A 20,748-nucleotide genomic window follows, 5' to 3' on the forward strand; every position below is an offset into this window, starting at 1 on the left:
TTTCATTAGAACATTTTTTTGAGAACACACGCTAGGGTTTTTTTTGCCTTTTTTGGCATCTCTAGTCCTAGGCATAGTGGCTGGTACATAGTAAGAACTTTATAAATATTTGTTGACGGTGATCACAAATATGAATTTGACAGAGAAGAGCAACATTTTAGACAATGTTGAGAAAAAGAAAGTAAAATTTGGCAAAACTGAAATAGAAATAGACACTGAAATAGATAGACAAATGAATCTGAGAGTACTTTTTCATTACTATTTCATGAGAAATGTGTGATCAATCTACCCAGCATGGAAACCAGAAATATTTTCCACTTAGCATCACAGCTAACTAGGAGTTATAAAATTTAAATATATTTGCAACTATTTTATCAATTTTTACTTTAATTTCTGTGAGCTTGAGTATGTCTACTGTTCTTTGCTTTCGAGGAAGAAAAGTCTGTTTGCAGAAAACATTTTGAATTTCTGTAATCAAAATGCATCTTCTGACATCTATTAGTACCTATTGTGGACAAAATAATTTCTTTGCAAAGTTGAGTGCAAAAAAAACCTATTATTCTTGGTTGCAGAAAAAGGTGAAATATCTTCAATTAGAAACATATATATATATGTATATATATACATATGTATATGTATATATATATATATAAAACACATGTTATTAATTTGCATCTTGACTAAGCTTTGACATTTTTCATGATTGAAAAATCGTGAATTTATGAGTTACACCTGTGACTCAATTTTGCTATATATTGGTTTTGATATTTCAATTTAGATTTTTATAGTTTTATATTTTTAGGGTGTTGAATTAAGGTAAAAATCCTATAATACACCTAAAGGGCTGAAGAGAACATAGTATGAAGCATACTTAGTTATTTTTTATTTTAACAATTGTGAGACTTCAACATGGTAAGTACAAAGAATAAGCTAGATTTGACTGATTTTATTTTGCAAGAGGAGATAAAGTCCACAGAAATCTCCCTACGTCCCTTCCATTTTCCCTGGAAGCAGAGCTTCACGTTATTTTAGCAAACATCTTCTTTCTACAAAGAGAAGAAAAAAATAGTTGAGGAAAATATTGCCAATAAATGTTATTGTTGTCTAGTTTTTCAAATATTTGAAACTAGCAAAGACCTGACCATCCTTACTTGGCATGTAAGAAAAATAAACAAACAATCAAAATTATAAAATGAATCTGCATCTCCTAGAAATTCAATGGTCAGTCTCTTAGAAACCATTAAAATCCTTATAAACATCACGTCTTCAATATTATCTTTAACCAGAGGAAGCGTTCATTAAATTTAATGATTTATAAGTATCTTATCTTCACTAGAAGAAAGTTAACTTTCTCTTGAATTTTAATGGTTTACGTTTGTTCTCTCAAAATATCCATTTGATTATGTGTATTCACTCTAAATTTCCTTACAAACCAGTGTGTCAATCAGTGAATAATAGGTAAGTAGGAGGCTGTGTAAAGAACCTTGGAGTAAGAGTCATGGGACCTCAGTGCTAACCTTCTCCTTCCAGGTACAACACAGACCCAAAAGCAGAAAGTGAGGTGTAGTGGAAGGAACGCCCAGCTTGGAACCAAAGGCCCTGGATTCAAATGGTAGTGATGCCACGCCATAGCTGTGTGAGTTTGAGAGAGTCCTTTCATCTCAGTACTACTTTTCTTGTTATAAAATGAGAATGCCTACTTCAAAGTGGCTTCTTAGAAAGTGCATCAATACACTTCTTTAAAGTATGGTATAAAGCAGAGTTATGTAATATTTGGAAAGTTACAACCAAGCTGTACCTCATGTAAAAAAAAATATGTAACATATGAAACCTTCCTTAACTTAATTCTTCTGATTGTTTTGAGATTAACTCCCCTTTCTCTCCTTCATTAAAAAGCAGATAGGTGGCTCAGTGAATAGAGCTGTAACTGATATTGAAGATCTAAGTTCAAGTTGCCTCAGATGCTTACTAACCATGACCCTGAGAAAGTCACATAATGTCTAACTTAGTTTTTGATCTGTAAAATGGGAACAATAGCAGAGCACCTACCTCTAAGAATTTTTGAGAGGATCAGTTGAGATACTATTAGTAAAGTGCTGAGCATAGCTTACATGCTTGCTTTCTTTTTTCATCCAGAACTGAAGGGTTAAGGGCATATAAGATCTTCCCTGTCCATTTATAGGCCTTGGTGACCTCATGTATTCACCTTTTTCCTTTGGAACAAGGGGCTGTGTTCCAGTGCTAAAGGTACACAGGTGTGTGTGTTCATCCTTCGTTGCCTACGAAGGCCATGCCATCAGAGAAATAATGACATGACTTGCACTTGACTTTGTTTTGTGTGACGGAAGGCTGTGCAGGTCACCAGCCTCACTTCTCCTCCAGAACCATCTGAATCCAGTGACCAGATAGTCAACAAGATGACTGGAGATAACCCAGGATGAGGCAATTTTGGTTAAGTGACTTGCCTAAGGTCACACAGCTAGCGAGTGTCAAGTGTCTGAGGTCACATTTGAACTCAGGTCCTCCTGACTCCTGCATTGGGGCTCTATTCACTGTGCCACCTAGCTACCCAAAGGTACACAGTTATTTAAATCACAGATGTCTTGCTACTTTCAACTCCAGCCTAGTTCACAGCTGTGATACATTCCCTACTGAGTCAATATGCTTTCCACCTTTTGACACTGAGCCAATTAGGTGCTGAGTCATGTGGGTTGTGATGCCTTCTGGCTCTGAGCTTATTAGTTGAAAATTAGTTCCATATTATATCCACTATATTAACTACCTATCTCTGTTTATGGATATGCATATACATACACATATGTATATATACACTTATCTACATTTTACTATATACATGTACATGTAATATATATGTATATGCACACTATATATCTTTTAGTCAGTCTTTGCTGTTTATAGATATTTAAAAATCATTTCTTTTCATTTTTTCATGTACCCAAACTACTAAAACATCTTCCCCTTGAATTGTCACTAGAAAAATAAATAATAAGCTCATAGATAATATGTAGCTAGACCTGCACGAGTACAGTTTGAAGATTTTTACAGACACCAATCCAAGAAAATTGTATAAAAGGGGATAAGTATTCTGAACCTGAGTCTAGGATTTTAATTGCACACCCATGTGCTACCTCCTGCTCCTCAGACTTAGATCATGATAAAAAGGAAGTAATAAAAGTCACTATAGATATAAAATGAAAAGAAAAACTCTAATATAGTGCTGCTATGCAATGAGATATACTAGGATGCTAATGCTTACATGGTCATAGTTAAAAACTGATATGGGATACACTACAGTCATAGATTAAAATAAAGCAAAACAACCATGTCTTTCCACAGAAACACCCAGGAGGACCAGCTGTAGCCATGATGGAGACCTCATTGTTTATCCAACACTCAAAGGGAAGATCAAATAAGATAACGTTTGTCAAGTTCTTTGTATATCTTAAACACAATATAGAAACATTATAAAGGTAATTATTACATCTATATTCCTTGATAAATTTCCCTTCAATATGAAGATTGAGTATTAGATTGTACAATAGATTCTAACTTCTCACTGAGAAGTCCAGGGTTATCATATGCAATCCCTTTAGAAACCATTGACTACTAATATTTGAGAGAACACATGGGAAGTATCAATCTCCTCTTCAACCTCTGAAAATTCACCACTTCAAACAAGGACAATACATTCCCTTGTACAAATAACAATGAGGCATAATAAACAAGAAATTCACACTTGCCAAAAATATTTACAGCTCTCATTGTGCAAGTACAGTAGAGTTCAAATACTGAAGGGATTCTCTGTAGATGAGGTCATCCAGATGTTCCTGTTTGGGGATAATAGTTTACTAATTAATTGCATTCACCCTCAGGATACTGAAGAGTTTCCTAAATTAGTGCTGGCACAACACAAAACAAGATATTTACTATGTTCCAGGTCCTGTTTTAAATTCTGAGGATACAGAAACAGGAAACAAATCAGTCCCTGCTTATAAGGAGCTCACTACTGCAATAGGAGAGACATAGGGAAAAAAATCTACTTACAAGCTTTATACAAGAAAGATGGAATATTCTCTTAGAGGGAAGACACTAGTAATTTGAGAAGTTTGGAAAAAAATTTGTAGAGGGTTAGGACTTTAGGCGAGTCTAGAAGAAGGCCAAGAATGTGAAGGCAGAATTAAGGGCAATGAGGGGACACAGTTTTTTTGTCTGGGGAACAGGAAGGAAACTAGCAACAACGGCTTGTGAAGTATGTGGAAGGGAGTATATGCTAAGCCTAAGAATACTAAATATACACACACTCACATAGATAGATGATAGATAGATAGATAGATAGATAGATAGATAGATAGATAGATAGATAGATAGATAGACAGACAGACAGACAGATGGACAGATAGATAGATAGATAGATAGATAGATAGATAGATAGATAGATAGATAGATAGATAGATAGACAGACAGATGGACAGATAGATAGATAGATAGATAGATAGATAGATAGATAGATAGATAGATAGATAGATAGATAGATAGATAGACAGACAGATGGATAGATGGATAGATAGATAGATAGATAGATAGATAGATAGATAGATAGATAGATAGATAGATAGATAGATAAATAGATAGATGGATAGATGGATGGATGGATGGATGGATGGATGGATGGATGGATGGATGGATGGATGGATAGATAGATAGATAGATAGATAGATAGATAGATAGATAGATAGATAGATAGATAGATAGATAGATAGACAGACAGACAGATGGATAGATGGATAGATGGACAGACAGATGGATGGACAGATATATAGATAGAGATATTATCAATGAAGAATCCCACAAGATAAACAGAGCAATGGATATTGTCAGAGAAAAGTGAGTAGAAAAAATGAATTGGCTTTGTTGTGATAATGAGTAATTAAAGAAATATAACCTACATGATTCATATCATTTCATGCAGTTTTTCATAAAGTTTTTAGGGAACCAGAGAAATTTCCTTAGGATATTGAATAGATCACATTGGAATACTTATGGAAGTGAGTGAACAGAAGAGTCAGTGAGTGGGCTCTAAAACAAAGGGTATAAGAGAGGCAGTGTGACAGTGACAGAGGACTTGCTTCTGAGTCAACTATTAAAGCAGATACACTGAAACTATATAAATGGATAATTATTTATGCATGCCTTATTAAATCCTCTTCTAAAAGAATTCTACTTCAACTATGCATATTTAAGGGTTATAGATCCCACTTACTATATGTAATTTTAAAGTAAGAATTACATTTCCACTGTCATATTTGTATAGTGTTATTTATCCCTCAAAATGTTCAAATATGACATTTTTTTATCAATAGGAATTTTAATAACATAAATCTCACCCAGTCAATTTCTCAAGGTGGGTAAGCATCATTCATTCCCTCAGAACGGACAGAGTGCTTTTCATTAATGAAACAGCATCTGTTCTTTCTGAGCTAAATGAGTTCCCTGAAGGACAATTAATAAAAATATAACCACTAAATACAGCTGGTAAAATTTTAATATTCTTTTTTAATACTACAACTCTAAGAAAGAACCCGAAGAAATTTGGTTTAAGAAATTTGGAGAGTTAAGTACCTCAACAAGCTCATTCATTAGGCAATTGCTCTAGAATTTGAATGCCTGATATAAGCTGAGTTCACTTTCAAATAATTACATTACCTTAAGGGAATTTAACCAGAGATATTCAACATTACATTTATACTTTGATATATCCATTAATAATGACTTATAAATGATTTCACACCCTTTGAATATACAATTAGTCATCTATGTAGCTTCTGTGTATCTGCTTTAAACTATTAAAAGACATCATGAAAGTGAATTATACTAATACCTAGTAATAATTCCAGCAAATATGGAGAAGATGCGGCAGGAGGTTTGGTCACCACGTAGTGTACTGTATGTATTTTTGCCACAACTATGTTACTTTTCTCCATATTTAGTGCAGCATGACCTCATGGAGAGGTCAAGGAGATTGAAAAAAGGTTAACCCACTCTCTGAGTTGTCCTGGGAATGAAGCATTCCTTACAAAAGCATAAAGACAAAATAAATAAACGAAAATGGATGATTTTGATGTAAAGATCAAAGAATAAAAAGGACTTGAAGGAGCAAAAGTAGTACCTGACTAATATCTAAAGGTTGAAGGATGAAATAAGATTATGCAGAAGGGAAGAAGGAGCATTAAATTCTTAGTTGTTATTAATATTCAGCTTTTTCCCCATGTATCATGGTCACAAAAGAATCAAAGAGGAAAAGACAAGGCTTTTTAAATGCTGATTCTCAAATAAAATGGTTTTCCAAGCTCATATTAACCAGAGAATTCTGTTTTTTTGTAACAGACCTTAGGAACACTGGTGATATTTTCATCCCTGCTGCTAATGAAAAGCAAGAGGATTATTCTGAAGAGCTTCAGAAGAGGAGAGGAGTGTTTAAAACTGTAAATATCTGATTAAGAAGCTAGTGTTTTAGATTTAGAAATGGATTTGTTGGTCCTGGTTTAAAATCTAATTTTGGCATACTATAGAACAAGGATGGAGTGAAGCTAAATGGGGATGATATGACTATATTTGCGAGAAATACTACAAATCTTATCAAAATGTCTTTAAACTAAAGGAGAAAGGGAAGAGATAAAATTAAATAAAGGTGTGTAAGGTAGAGACCATGGGGTATAGCTAAAAGAAAGGAAGATTAGTATTATGAGAAATAAGAAATTCATGGAAGACAAAATCCAAGAGCAGATACAGTAATAAAATTTAGGCCCACAGACATGTAAACATAAAAAAGAACAAAGAACAAGTAACAAGAATGATGAAGCAGAAATTGTAATTCACAGAGTCAATACTGACAATTTTTACAAAGACTTGGTAAGATAAAGTGCAAGAGTATAATGTGAATCTGGAAGCATATATCTTGACTAAAAGAAAGAGAATAGAGAGAAATGGAGTATTTTGGATAGCAGGAAGATATACACATGAAAGGAAATTCAAGAACAGGAAGTAGAAGAAATGTTCCTTAGCATTTGAGTGAAGATAGATAGATAGAAGCAGAATCAGACAAGATACCAATTTTAAAGGATAATATAACCTCAGGTTGGGGAGAAGGAGATGAGGAGTTTAGGAAACATATTATAAGTCTACCACAAGAGAATGATGTAGGAGTCATGGTAGAATCATAATTGTCTGAAATTCCCTTTTCTCCCTATTAAAAGCAAATCATTTAATGAAATATTAATTTGAAATAATTTTAATTTCATTATTTAAAAAGTTAAGCAACTAATTAGAAGAATGGAAATTCTAGATAGGATCTGCCCCTAAAAAGACATTTAGGTTTTGAAATTTTGTTTGGATAAGTGAACATTCCAACCTAATATTTATAATGGAGTACACAAACACACACACACACAAAGTGTTTTAGAGATATTATTTTTCCAGGGAATTAGAGAAAATATAGGTAAGATCTTCAGAGGAGGTCAGAAAACAAGAAACGGAAACTCACCAAGAATGAAATTCTGTGAAGACAAAAAGAAACAACTGAGAGGAAGGGTAGAGATGGTGACTAACTAAACCTACATGATTCTTAAGGAAATTAAAAGAAGATGAAACACAGATAAAGTATTAGAATTGTGTTATGGCTACCAGAGTTCAATATGAACGGTATAAGTTGTATGAGAAATGCTGAGCATAACAAAAAAGTGTTTTATTGTCATATGATTTTTGTTCCTTTTTAAAATCTATACTAAAGTGGTGGACCAAAGTTTACTGCTTAGGTAGGAGGTGATAGTGTAAGTGATGAGAAAGAGAAGGAAGAATTGTTCAATTTTTATTTAACCCATTTTCCCTTCCATAGAGAATAATCTTTTTATATAAATAGCTTATCAAAAAGTGACTTGAAGAAGGTGCTATGCAGGCATATAAAGCAGCACCTCATTACCACTATTGGATTAATTTTTATCAGGTCCAGATTGTCTACTGTGCATTGTACATTTTCAACTTTTCAAAAGTATATGAAATAAACATCTTTGATGGCAGCTGAAGTAATTTTAGAGCAGCAGCAATGTAGTGGATAGAGTACTAGGTTTGGAGTCAGAAAGATTCAATCTCTTGAGTTCAATGTCTACCTCAGATCCTTACTAATTTGTGTGACCTTAGACAAGTCACTTAGTCATATTTGTCTCAGTTTCCTCATCTGTAAAATGAGCTAGAGAAGGAAATGACAAACCATTCCAGTATCCTTGTCAAGAAAACCCATAAACGCGGTCACAAAGAGTTGGACATGACTGAAATATCTGAACAACAACGACAACTTTCTGTAGGAATATAAAAAAATATAAATCAATTACCACAATGAAACAAATGGGAAGTGGAAAGAAATTTTAGTCAGCAAACAGAAACTGCCAAGGGAAATATCCAGTTATAATAAAAGTTATGTGGAAACTTACAAAATTATAAAGGTTGATTACAAGCAGTGTTATCACATAAAACAGATAGAATCAGTGGAAGATTAAACTAGTAGTTTTAAGAAATGATGGCAAGATATCCAACTAAGCAAATTAAATTCCAAGGTATTTAAAGGGGAGAATAGAATTAAAGCAAAATAAAAACAGAAAAATTTGCAAACATCATTTTAACCTTCTTTTCTTTCAAAGATTGTGGAATTGCCATACTTGGACACAAGCATCATAGTCTCATGTGTAATTCTAGAGGAGACTGAAATAACATGAAAAGGCACAAAGACAGGCAAATCAACTGGCTGGGAGCAGGTGTATATAGAGGAGTTTCTTGTTAGACACAATACAGTTGGGAAAATATTGAGGAACTGATATGAAAGGCATTTGAAAAAAGAGAACACCAAAGGCTTGGGGAGATCTTCAAATTTATTATTACTGAAAAAGATAACCAAGATAAGAACAAAAACCATGTAGATAACTTTAAAATTAGTTAGAAGAAATAACAATAGACAAAGACAGTGACTCACCTGAAGTCTCCCCCAAATCTCTCCAAACACCTTTAAATAATGCCATAAAAAAGGATGGAATGAAATAACTTTCTAGCCAGAGAGAGGTTAGAAGGCTGGCAGAAAATCTCTGTTGCACTTTGGTGAGAGTAAAGCACAGTGCAGTACAGGCTGAAACAGCATAGCCCTGGCCCCAGTAATCTAGAATCAGGCTTTGGGAGTCACGGAATTAATAGCAGCATTGCCTACACCTGGATCTCTCAGCCCACAGATGGTAAGGGAGTCAAAAAACTGGTCAGTAGGAAATTACAGAGATCTCTTTGCTAAGACTGGAGCAGAAATCTGTTGTTTTGCCCATACTCAGAGCTGTATCACAGTTCTGGGTGGCACTTTCATGGTGATGAGAAGCACTAGCACACCAGAACATGTGACTACAGTGGAATAGGGGTACCCTCCTCACAGTTTCAAGGCAGAAATGAGCGCTTGTGTTCACTCACAGACAAGAACACAGACCAGGAGAAGATTAAACACCTCTCCTTAGATCATACCACCTTGGAAGAACTGAGAAGTTCCAACAATAATATCTGAAAACAGCTGCACAAAACCCTTGAAGCTTGAGACAGTGCACCATTCACACTAGAAGCAAAATCCTACCTTAACGAAAAGCTAAAAAGTCAAGTAATTGACTGGGAAAATGAGCAAACTGTGTAATAAAAAAAATCCAAAAACAGATCCTCAAACCTGATGCTATCTTAAAATCGTCATCAGGCAAGGCAGACACTGTGGCAAAACTTACTTGTGTATGATGAAGGATATACAGAATAGTATCCAGGTTTTGAAGATGGAGTTATGTGGATCGTGAGGTCATCCATATGTTCCTATTTGTGTATAATATTATGAAAATTGAAACAAGACCCAAGAGAGTGCAAAGTCTTCTGGAAGATATCTCTAATCATTCAAAGAAGTTTAGTCTGTCTATTACCTGAGGGAAGTTCAATGAATGGACAATATTTGTGTTCAGGTTTCAGCATTTTTTTTTCAAAACCCCTAAAAGACTTTAATATAAGTATATATGTAAGGCACATCCAAGAAATATACATAACAAGTTGTCCAAAGAGTTGAACAGGAAGCCAAAAGATGGACTGCATTCAGGAAATTTCAAGACTCCTAAGCTTCCCAAGGAAGCCAAGCTCCATCCTTTCAATATTCACATTCTATTGGTTTTATTCTATTGTAGTGAGACATGGAATACTATTGCATTTAAAGGATTAAAAATGTATCACTCAGAGAGCAATGGAAGTATACGGTGGGGGTGTAAGGAGCCTGCAACTTTTACCCAATGAAGAAATCCAAATAAGAGGAGAAAAAAAAAAGAATATAATAGTTTTAAAAAAGACTTTAATTCCTGGGGAAAAATTAAATGAAAATACAATTATCCAAGGAAAAAGTAACAGGAATTTAGAGAAGAAAGGTCATAAAAACTAACCTGCCTTCAAGAACTGGTTAAGTCATTGGTCTAATTTTCTTTTTTACCAGGTTATTAGATAGTAGATAATTTGCATATTTTATATATTATTTATCTATTTTTTAAAAATATTTTACTCCATTTCACACATTATATTTGAGGAAAATATGGAACTATGTAAAAGAAAAGAAGAATATAATTAAGACAGCTGTGATGTGAGATATGTTTTATAAGGAAAACTCAACAGGATATAATTGGTGAGTAAGAAAAGTAGAAGATTAAAGTTTCAGTATCGAAGAATGAGGAAAACTATTCTATGCACAAAAGAATAAATAAAATAATGAGTATGAGTTGATTTAAGAGGACATTTGATTCAATTGCTAAATCATAAAACTTGAAAATTTCATTTTATTACTACTATGTTTTGGATATTATTGGAATATGGACTTAGATACATATTACAGCCAACTAGAAATGTATCACTAACATTTCAACAGCATATAGTTTGGCAGTAAAAAATTTCGGTATGAATAAGATGATTAAGGTAAAGCCAATGGAAAAGGAAAGAAGAGATGTGAGGGTAGACTTTTGAAGGATATATTTGCCAAATAGGAGGAAGAGTCCTGTATGGAAAGAGGAAGGGTAGATGTGAGAATGATTATGGAAGCTGAAGAAAAGTAATATCTTCAAGTATCATTTACTCAATTGCATATAAGAGTAAAGAATGCTTCAAATGCTTTAAAAAGATGAAGATCTTAGAAAAGGTACATGGATTTGTCAATAACAGTGTCACTGGTGACCTTTGAGAGAAATAGAAGTAAGAATCCAATATAGTTAAAAAATGGATGATGAAGAATTGAAAAATATTAAGTGTAGAATGATTTTTGAGAAGTTTTTTGTGGAAAGTGAAACAAAAATATAGTTTATAACAGTTTTGTTTGCCCCATCCCAAGCATGTATTATTGTGGTTTTTTATAGTTTATTTATACCAAAGTGACTGCATGTACCACTGGATTTTGCACTACAAAACTGGTATAATGATCTACTTTTGCATTGCTTAAAAATGCAATGTCAAGCTGGCTAAAAAAAAAAAAGCATTCTTTTTTAATTAACTCCTCAATTATTCCAAATAATTCTTTGAGAGAAAGTGTGAACAATGGTCTGGTTATTTCAATGCATTTCTTCTCGTTCAGTGCTGTTTTTTAAAGTGTTCTCTTACAATCATTGCCCACAGTACGAGTCTTAGGAGGTGAGGATATGACCACTAAAAGAGCAGCAGACAAAATGTTAAATTAGGAGTGGTAGAATGTGGAAATAAAAAAAAAAAACTGTATAAAATAATGCCTTAGAGAAGATAACTATTTCGTTAAATGAAGATAGATGATATTGTCTACATCTATACCTAGAGGTTACCTTAAGTTACTCAAGCCTACAAAGTCTTAGGATTACTCACAGACTTTGACAAAGTTTATTGTAACTTTATAGCTATTTGAGAAATTATAATTTTAAATATACTTCTTTATTATCAGCATATTTATTTTCAAAATAGAAAGGGAATGTTCATATTTTGAAATTAATTATGTTTCACAAAAAATCTTGTCCAGCTTACATGGATTTTCATTTTATCTTAACATAAATTAAAGTTAACTGAAATAAAATAAATTTCAAGAAATAATAAATTTTGGATGGAATACCAAAATTTGAAGATTTGCTTCCTATTGCTATATAAAAGTACACAATAAATGCATTTCTGCTTATTTATTTAATTATATAACATTAAATATGCAATCACTTTTCACTAATCGCTAGTAAATAAATTCCCTATTTTTAATAAAGAAGTTTTGGCCACCCTCAAAACTTGAGCCTAAAATTTTCATTCGTTTACACAAAGTTTCTCTATTTTAAAAATGGAAAAAATAAAAAAAATCATTGAGCCTCAGATTTAGGAAGAATTGACATATGTATCTAGTCCTCCAACTTTACATAGTGAGCCCTCTATTCCATTTTTCACAGGTGACTTTAAATCTGCTTAGACACTTTCCTTAAGAATAACAGGTAGCTAAGGACTTTTATGAAATTTTAAACAGGATTAAATCTTGAATTATTAGGATTTCTTCTTTAGCTTAAGTCAAAATCAGTTTCCTGGTAATTTCTACAAATTAGTATTTACTTTTCAGAAGAAAAGATTAGGAATGATATGATAGTATTCAAATGGAACAGGGTTTCGATTTATTTTGCTTGACCAAGAAGACAAATCTAGGAGCAAAGAACTGTGGTCACACAGAGGTGAATTTAAACTTTACATCAGTAAAACAAAAATTTTTAACTCAACAGAACTAAATGACACTGTGACCTTATCAAACTGAATAGTTGTTCTAATGATATAAATCAAAGTCATTATAAATCTGACTGTCCACCACAAGACTTGTCCGTATCTTCTCCCTAGTTAGCCTTAGGAGGTCTACTTGATACTCTTTGAGACTTCTTTGTGGTCTCTCTGCATTATCTCATTTCATTAAAAACAGTTAATACCAGATTCCTCTGTAAAGTTTATGGTTGCTTTTAACTCAGAGGTTTCATATTTACCCTTTATACCTACTGCATCATTGTAGTGATACCAGTTATTTCTTTGAAGATTCTCTTTCCCACACTGTCTAGAAACGCTATCTTTTCAAATAAGCCATAGAATGGAAAGATGTTTGTAAATTTCTTTCACCCTCTGCTGAAATTCCCTTCTGAGACTGTCATTCATCCATTCTGTATATATCTTGCATATACATAGTTATTTTTATATTTCCTTCATTAGAATATAAGCTCCTAGAGGTAAGATACTTTGCTTACTTTTGTATATTCTGTGTTTAGCTCAGTATTTTGTTCTATTTCAGAATCCTGTATATTTAATGCAGATATGATATAAATGATAGATACATTTAATATACAAGTCTTAAAAGCTTGTCTCATCTAACCATGTTATTCCAAGCTCCCAAAATTGTATTACTGCCTATAGTTAAATCTTTGTGGTCACTGGGTTTGTCAATGAGGACTTGAAGTACAATTCTGTCCTGTGACCTTAAACTTCTTATCCAGTTATTTCCCTAAAATCTTCTATTAAATGTTACCTTGAAAGATTAATTGTTGCTGGAATAAGAACCTGTATTTTGTTCCGTCAGTTCTGAGTCTTTAAAGCAAAAAACAAAACAAAACAAAACAAAGCAAACAAACAAACAAACAAAAACCCAGTTCCCTGATTGTCAGGATTGGTAGTACATGAAAGGTGATAAAAACTTTGCACACATGAAATGTAAAGCAATTCTTAGAGTATTGTTACTGTTGTTGGAGCCAGAGAATTGCAACTAAAAAGTTTAAAGAGTATAAGGCTGCAGATAGACAAAAGATTGAATAGAGGTGAGTATGTTGTAAAGTTTAGACATTATTTTTTTTACTATTATCCCGTATGTGTGCGTGTGCGCACGTGCCTACATTGCCTAGGATTAACTCCTCAATGCACACTTTGTTTGAATTAATGTTTCGCTGTTGCCTTTCTATCTAGGCAAGGAAGATACTACTTTCTTTTGCTTTCTTGGGGATAGAGAGAAGAGTTTTGGAAGAATACAAGGACCAGGGATAGGTTGGCAGCATGGAATTAGGAGACTGGCCTAAAATGGTCATATTGGAAGGGATGGTTTCTATTTTTAAGAACTAGTCACAGAATAGGCTGTGTTTTAAGAGTCTGCTTTGAGGTTTGCTTAAGTAAATGTTGATTGGTTAGCTGGTTGATTGAAAACCTACTTTTTGAAAACTTGCAAGGCAGAATGAAGATAGACACTAATGTCTCTTGAGCTCTACTATCAGTCCTATGCTCGTAAGCAAAGGTTAAGTCTTGCAATTTCTCTATATAACCCTGCAAATCAATGAAAGATTTTCATTCTCCACTACAATTCTTTGTATTGCACAATTAGTTAGAATTGAGAAAGAAATTGTTTCTAAAAATAACCATGTTAATATATTTTGCATATACATTTATTTTCGGTTTTCAACATTCACTTACAGAAAATTTGAATTTCCAATTTTCTCCCCATCTTCCCCCTACCACCATCCCAGGACATCATGTACTCTGAATGCCCTTTCCTCCAATCTGCCCTCCCTTCTATCAATCCCATGCCAAGTCCCTTCCCTTCTATTTTTCTGTAAGGTAAGATAGATTTCTATACCCCATTGCCTATATATCTTTTTTTCTATTTGCTTGCAAAAACCACCACCAACCTTCATTTTTAAAGCTTTGAGTTCCACATTCTCTCCCTTCCCACTCATACTCATTGAGAAGGCAAGCAATTCTATAAAGGATATACATGTGTATTCATGCAGAACACCTCCATAACAGTGATGTTATGAACAACTAAGCATATTTCCCTCTATGATGTTCCGCCTTCCATATATTCAGTTTTTTCCTTTGACCTGCCCTCTACCAAAGTGTTTGCTTCTAATTACCCCTTCCCCCAATTTGCTGTCATTTCTATTATCCCCCTTCTCTTATCCCCTTCCCCCCACTTTCCTGTAGGATAAGATGTGTCCATACCCAATTAAATGTGCATGTTATTCCCTCCTGTAGCGAAATCTGATGAAAGGAAGGCTCCCTTATTCCCTCTCAACTTCCTCTTCTTCCCTTCCATTGTAAAAGCTTTTTCTTGCCTCTTCTATGTGAGATAATTTACTATGTTTTATCTTTTCCTACCTTATTCTCCTAGTACATTCCTCTCAACCCTTTATTTTCTTTTTTAGATATCATTCCTTCATATTCAGCTCACTCTGTGCGCTCACTTTCTCTCCCCCCCTCTCTCTTTCTCTCTTTCTCTCTCTTTCTCTCGTATGTGTGTATATATATATATATATATATATATATATATATATATATATATATATATACACACATACATATATACAAACACATGTTTTCACTCCAACTGTCCTAATATCATGAGTTTTAAATATCATTTCTCAATGTAGGAATGAAAGCAGTTGAACTTTAATAAGTCCCTTATGGTTTCTTTTTTACTGTTTCATGCTCCTCTTGATTCTTGTACTTGAAAGTCACATTTTCTATTAAGTTCTGGTCTTTTCAACAAGAATTCTTGGAAGTCCTCTATGTCATTGAAGTACCATTTTTTCCCCCTGAAGTATTATACCCAGATATTTTAGGTGATTCTTGGCTTTAATCCTAGCTCTTTGACTTCTGGAATATCATGTTCCAAGCACTCTGATACCTTAGTAAAGAACCTGCTAAGTCCTTTGTTATATTGGTTTTGTTTCCATGATACTTGAATTGTTTCTTTCTAGCTGCTTGTAATATTTTCTCCTTGACTTGAGAATTCTGGAATTTGACTACAATATTCCTAGAAGTCTTCCTTCTGGAATCTTTTTCAGAAATTGATTGGTAGATTTTTTCCATTTCTACTTTACCCTCTAGTTCAAGAATATCAGAGCAGTTTTCCTTGATAATTTCTTGAAAGATGATGTCTATGCCATTTTTATAATGATGGATTCAAGTAGTCCAATAATTTTTAAACGATCTTTCCTGAATCCATTTTCTAGGTCACTTGTTCTTCCAATAAGGTATTTCACATTGTCTTCTTTTTTTTTCCATTCTTTTGGTTTTGTTTTATAATTTCTTCATTTCTCATAGTCCTAAGTTTACATTCTAATTTTTAAAGAATTATTTTCTTCAATAAACTTTTGGATTTCTTTTTCACTTTGGCCCATTCTGTTTTTTAAGGCGTTCTTCTCCTCATTGACTCTTTGGATCTCTGTTGCCATTTGAGTTAGTCCAATTTTAAAGCTGTCATTTTCTTCAGCATTTTTTTCGGTTTCTTTTATCAAGCTGTTGACTCTTTTCGTGATTTTCTTGCATCACTCTCATTTCTCTTCCCAATTTTTGCTCTACTTCTCTTTCTTGATTTTCAAAATCTTTTTTGAGCTTTTCCATAGCCTGAAATCAATTCACATTTTTCTTAGAAGTTTTGGATGTAGGATCTTTGGCTTTATTGTCTTCCTCTAGTCGTATGTTTTTATCTTCCTCATTTTTCGTGAAGTAAGAAAATACCTCTTCATCGAGAAAGTAAGAATCTATAGTCTGTTTCTTTTTTATTGTTTGCTCGTTTGCTCAGCCAATTACTTGGCTTTGGAGCTTTGTTAAGTGGAGGACAGAAGAAGCAGCCTCCATTTCAGCAGTGACTGCAGCTGTCCTGGGCCTGGAGCCAGGCTGGAGCTGCCCTCTCAGCTAGATGAGAGACCCTTCCCACTCACCTCTGAAGATACCTTTAGCATTTGTGGGTCGAGAAGTCAGGAATCCACAGTAGCAGCTAGTGATTGAGTCCACTAAGGCCTGCTCCCACTCTGTCTGCATCAGTATGGGCCACACTGAAACTGCACTCCACTCCCAGCCTGATGAGACTGTCCTTCCTTTGACCTTCCAGATTGTCTTTTTGTGACTTCTGCTTCTCCAGAATTTATTCAAAGTCATTTTTACAGGATTCTTTAGGGGTTTGGGGGGAGAGACGTAGCAGGCCTCTGCTTCTCCTCCATCATCTTGACTCTGTCTCCCTATAAGTTAATATAATATTAAGATCTCTTTATTTACAATATACAAAGGCAAGAACGTTCTTAAGATAGCATATCTCAAAACAAGGGGAGGGGGGAAATCAAGTTATCTAAATCTCATAAGTGAACATTCTATAAAACTTACTAGAAACAACTCTTTTAAACATTAAAATATTTCTGGGTTGGCAGAACAGCATCAATAGTAGTCAAAATAATGCACAGAGTTAGTGTTTTTAAGGTACTAGTGAAAAGAAAAAATACTATTTCTTATTGTAAATGGAAATGGGAGATTGCTGGGGATGGAAGCTCAATTCCAGGTGGACAGTCTCGGGCGGGTAAAGGTGGGAACTTCTAAATCTTAGAGTTCTCATGAGACCCCCCAGGAAATGACTGGGAATCGAGGTGAACCGAGCTATCTCGTGTATTTCCGCCTCTTCCCGTGAGAAACGTGATGGGAGAGAGCTCTCCCCGCCCTCGAGATTGTCCCGGATCTGGGCACACTATTGTTATCTAACAGCACGGTATTCAGATGCAAACTATGCTGCTGGAGAGTTTAAGTAGGATCAGAAAAGCCTGAAAGCTCTCTTGGGCGGAGGGGCGCGGAGAGGACAGGACAACAAGGCTCCGCTTTTCCTCTCTCCTCTCTCCCCTCCCCCTCTCTCCCCGCTTATACTTCTACTTCTAATCTCTTATTGTAAGATCTTTGCCTCCTTGGGAGATTCTTCGCTCCCTCCTAAAGAAGAATTCCCCCTGCACTTGTAACTAGACCCTGAAATAAAGCTCAACCCTTGTTCGACTCTGGAACGTCCTTTCTCTCATACGAGCATCCGGTTTGGCCAACGGAAGACCTCCGATAGAGGTAAGGGAAGACTCGGGTAGCCCTCAGGCCTCTAGGCCTGGCAGGAGATAAGAAAGGGAATGATAATGATGTATAATGTGCTAGTTCATGATGTATGTTACACTACAAACACTTTGGTTTAATTTGTGCCACTGTACTACATGAAATTGAGAGCTGGCATTTTGAAGTTGTCTGTTGCAAATTATTACTTCAAGATAAAAAAGAAATTTAAAAAAAGACTTGAGGAAGTGCATTGTTTTAAAACCTAATCTATTTTGTTTTAGTGAAAATGAAGAAAACATTAAGACTTCTACTTCAGTAAGATACTACTGTACTCAAGCAAAGCCTATCATATATTGCTGATCAAAAAAAAAAATGTATCCTCCAGCTAGGAAAAAAAAGCCTATTCCAAATTATTGTCCTGGGAAATTTGTTTATTGAATATAAAATAATTTTCATTATTTTAACAGCAAGGGCCCCAACAAAAACAGGAAGGCCTGCTGTACATATTCTTAGAACTACATTTCTAAAAGGAAAGCAACTTTTGAGGGATCGACAATCACTTTAATTAAGCACATACATCATTCACTTGGTTGAGGGGACAAAGTCAGAATCCCGAACTTTAAAAAATTCAAAGAAAATACAGAGAAAAAAGTCACCCGACAAGGCTTACAACTGTCTGACAGTAAGCAATACATACATCATAGTCAACAAACAGATCCAGCTGTCTGACCATACATTCATAGTTGCCAGAGAGAAAAGCACCAACACCTGGGTTTTCAAAGCAAGTGGTTCCTTGGCAGATGTCCGGAGTCTTCTCTGGCCAAAGGAACACATCCAATGAATAAGCCCCAAAGCAAAATCTCACCTCAGAGTATTTATACACTTTTCCCAGCCAGAGAGCATCACAACCCTTGAGAATCAATGCCTCATTAGAAATTAATAAAAGGTGTGGACCTCCCATAATGAAGTTTCCCTTAATTGGCAAGTCCATGGATGGCTGGGGAAAATCTTTAACTCTCATTAGCATTACAACAAATCAACAACCAAAGAGCACAAAGAGTAAAGTTGTAAAGATTAAAATTGTTTTTGCAAGAAAAATGATTTTTTTTAATGTTGTGCCATAAAACTGCTGTAATGTAAAAAGAAAACTCTTTACATGATATTGGAATTTTATATTAGATTAATTGAATTAAGATATGGAAAGGGAAGAAATAAAAGAAAGCAAGATGTACATTATCCTTGAGAGTTTATTTGTTTTGTGTCAGACAAGGGTATAGATATTTTTAATTTGTTACTCTTTCACTGTATTTGAGAGTAGAAAATAATAGCTTTTATCCTTTAACTATGCCAATATCTGAGGTAAAGGAAGGTGATACAAAGGGTATCGATGGGCTATCCTGGTGCACAGAAATAGAATCTTTTTTTAATGGCATTACATATGTCAAAAAAAGAAAAACAGTGTCCTCTTCTCTCTTCTATTGCAATGGGTATGCTGTCAACTATTCTCCTTTCAAATTTTTATAGGCTTCTATTTGATGCAGTGGTTAGAGCACTGGAACTGAAGTAATGAAGACCTGAGTTCAAATTTGGATTCAGTGGCTTACTAACTGTGTCAATTTAGGCATATTTTTCAGTTTCCTCATTGAATGAGGAATGATAATGGGAGCTATGTCCCAGAGCTGCTGTGAAGATAATATTTATAAAGTATATTGAAAATAGAAACAAGAAATCTCTGTTTATCTCCTCCCTCCTCTTCAACTACATGAATGTTCTACTTTCTTTACTAGTTTACACATATTTTTATTCATTATTGACAATAAGATATAGGGTATTTAGACCTATTCTTAAAAAGTTAAAAGGAAATGATACTAATATCAATTATCTCCCTCATGGTCATTAACATGTATGATCACAAAACCTGGTTATTGCTCCACCACATAGATTCATTGAAATATAAAGCCAGGAAAGTTACAGGGGTGCAGTGCTCTAAAACTGACCAGACACATAAGAAGATGTGACAAGGGGATTCTTCTCTCAAATTTTGCTGAATATTATAAAGAGAGCTTTTCAGAGGTGGAGCCAAGATGGCAGAGTAGAAAAACGCACATGCTCTAGGTCTCCCCCAACAGCACATAAAATATTTGTAAAGAATGACTCTCAACAAATTGCAGAGCAGCAGAAGTCACAGAATAACAGAGTGGAGGAGATTTCCAGCCCAGGGTGACCTTGAAGGTTGATAGGAAAAGTCTGTTGAAACGGGCTGAGAGTGGAGCACAGCCTAGTTTTGGCCCTGCAGCACCTAAAGGAGCAGGATCAGAGTGGTCTTTAAGGGCAGAATCCCCAGCAGCAGCAGGCATTCTAAGATCCCTCAAACCACAGGGGACAAAGAAACTTCAAAGGTCAATGAGAGGGCTTTTTCAACTGAGTGAGAAGGGAGCAGCATCCTTTCCTAATGCTGGCCCCAGGTGGCAGGGAGGGAACAGCAGCAGCAGCAGCAGCAGCAGCAGCAGCAGCAGGCAGCTTCAGTGGATGTGGTCTCAGCAGGTAGCATCCACCACACCGTGTTGGAGCCCTCAGCTTAAAGTCTTTGGGTGAATTGAACAGCTGATCTGTATCTCAGCCTTGAGCATGGTCCTGGGGTAAAGAGGAGTGGTGAAACTGGAGGCCATTGAGGAGTAAACTCCTCACTCTTGATTGTGCCACCTTGGAGGAACTGAGAACTTATAGGTTCCCAGAGTATACCCTACTCTTGACAAAGGACACAAAAGTCAAGTAACTGATTGAGAAAATGTCCAAAAAAGGGAACAAATAATAGAAGGTTACTTTCTT

General features: G+C 34.8%; 1 long non-coding RNA gene across 1 annotated transcript; it reads right to left on the bottom strand.

Annotated features, from left to right (window-relative positions):
• Positions 1-859: 859 nt before the first annotated feature.
• On the bottom strand, positions 860-9,510 carry LOC140510575 (uncharacterized). The gene is made up of 4 exons (XR_011969295.1): positions 9,041-9,510; positions 8,285-8,372; positions 3,762-3,848; positions 860-1,046 (listed from the first exon to the last, which is right to left on the bottom strand). It is a non-coding gene; the product is annotated as an uncharacterized lncRNA (long non-coding RNA).
• Positions 9,511-20,748: the final 11,238 nt, after the last annotated feature.

Source organism: Notamacropus eugenii, chromosome 6 (genome assembly GCF_028372415.1).
Source record: "Notamacropus eugenii isolate mMacEug1 chromosome 6, mMacEug1.pri_v2, whole genome shotgun sequence".
Taxonomy (NCBI): domain Eukaryota; kingdom Metazoa; phylum Chordata; class Mammalia; order Diprotodontia; family Macropodidae; genus Notamacropus; species Notamacropus eugenii.